The sequence below is a fragment of the Akebia trifoliata genome, unplaced genomic scaffold (assembly GCF_017979445.1).
Source record: "Akebia trifoliata isolate Shusen 1 unplaced genomic scaffold, ASM1797944v1 Contig00478_ERROPOS124522, whole genome shotgun sequence".
NCBI classification, from domain to species: Eukaryota; Viridiplantae; Streptophyta; class Magnoliopsida; order Ranunculales; family Lardizabalaceae; genus Akebia; species Akebia trifoliata.
This window is the reverse complement of record NW_028237025.1, coordinates 100001-102108: the sequence shown is the minus strand read 5'-3', so window position 1 is coordinate 102108 and position 2108 is coordinate 100001.

Genomic DNA, 2108 nt, shown 5'->3' with positions numbered 1-2108 from the left:
ATCTGAAACTAAAAAAATTGAGAAGGAAATGGTGAGTAACAATGGTTACCAAGTAAGAAAGAACACAATTTGTGCCAATAACCTCTTCTGAAAATCGTAACTGGCATCAGAGGCAAAAAAAAATGAAAGAAAAAAAAATAAAAAAATAAAAAAACAAGCAAAAAAAAAAAACTCTTAGCCCGCAAGAGTATAAACTGTGAATGATAAAAATCTCGAAGTCCTTAATGTTCCCACAGACAGTGAAGATAACTCAGTCAAAATCCTCAATCTCAAGGATGACTCGAAAGAGGTTAAAGATTAGCTGACACTTATATCCTTGGCATTTGGCAAATGCACCATGATCGTTAACTTTCAGAGTTTTCAAACATAGTCTGTCACAGATTATTCAACAAAAGCAATCTTTTAAAACCTAAAACAAAAAAAATGCATCATCAAAATTATTTTTGGCCTATGACGAAGAATCTAGGCCTTTTCTTAAAATCAAGAGTTTTCGAAAGCAGTAGATATATCTGAGGTCACTACGTAAAAAAAAATCTATTTCATTTATTTCAAAATAGTGCTACATCATTCTCATTAAAAACATGGTACAAGAAGGAATAACGGGCAAAGAGCCACTCAAGCATTTTCCTAGGAAGCGTAGTAGGCAACAAGTCATCCTCTAAGACTTTGATCTGAGCAGCTTGGTCAACGATGATTCTCTCCATATCCGAGGCATGACAACACACTAAATACTCAAATATCATACCATCATGCAAGTTTCTCTCAAGGACGATCACGCTACGTTAAGCTCTCTCAAGACGATCCCGTAACTTCCATGAATAAGGAAGATGGAAATTCAAATTTTGGAATTGACGAGGAAAAAAGGAAAAAATATCTCAAAATTGTATTGCATGGTTTAAAACGTCAATCACTTTAAAAAATCATCTCATTTTATCCGAGACTTCAAACTGAGCTCTGTGCCAAGAACTCAGGGATTTCAAAGACTAACCCTGTCAAACCCCATGCTTGGGTAGCCACATCTTACAAAATACCTCAATCCATCCGACGTTTTTAATCATCATGCAATAACTTATTCTGGATTCGTGCAAATAAAAGGTCTAATTTATTATTTGCAGTTCTTTGCAAGCAACTACTGCAAAGAGGGGCAGCTGTAGACACCCTAATTTGCACGAACCCGTTAGGAGAATCTAATTTCCTTGAATTGATTCTAATTCAAAACTCAAGCTTTTCGACAGACCCACATTGCCACATGGCATCATTCCCATGCACATGCATACATGCATCATGTCATATAGTTTGCATGCTCAACCTTGTCCCTAACCCACTCCAAATTCGTATTCATTCTCCATTTACCAATCCATCACCCATACCCTCACCATAGTCCACTCCCTAATCAAATCTAAGGGTATGTTTGATTGCATGGAAAGTCACTTTCCATGAAATTTGAAATCCATGGAAAATTAGTTGTGGAAAATAGGTAGGGTTGGAAAATCAAATTCCATTGTTTGATTTCGCATGGATAAAATCATGGAAAAATATAAGAAAAAAGAAAAAGAGGAGAAGGAGGAAAAAGATGATAGGAGGGGGAGAGGAAGAAGAAGATGACGAGGAAGAGGGAGGGGGGAGGATGTGGCGACGAAGGTGGCGGCCATGACGACGGCGACGGTGGCGGCCACGACGGCGACGAGTACGGTGGTGGCGGCCACGACGGCGACGGCGGCGGTGGCGACCACGACGGCGACGGCGGCGGTGGCGGCCACGACGGCGACGGTGGCGGCCACGACGGCGATGGTGGCGGCGACGACGGCAACGACGGTGGCGGCGGTGACGGTGGCGACGGAGGTAAGTGAGGAAGATGGGAGGGAGAACGTGGTGGTAGTGGTGGCGGATGAGGTGAGGGATGGAGAAGAATGAGAAGAAGAAAGATAGTAGGTGGTCGGAGACGGAGTCGATGGCGACGGCGATGGTGATGACGACGATGACGAGGTTAGTATAATGGTGGTGGTGGTGGTAGTGGTGGTGGTGGTAGGGAAGAATTGGTGATGGAAAATATGAGTGGATTTCATTTTCCCACCCATATGGGTGGGAAAGTGAAATCCATGATTTAG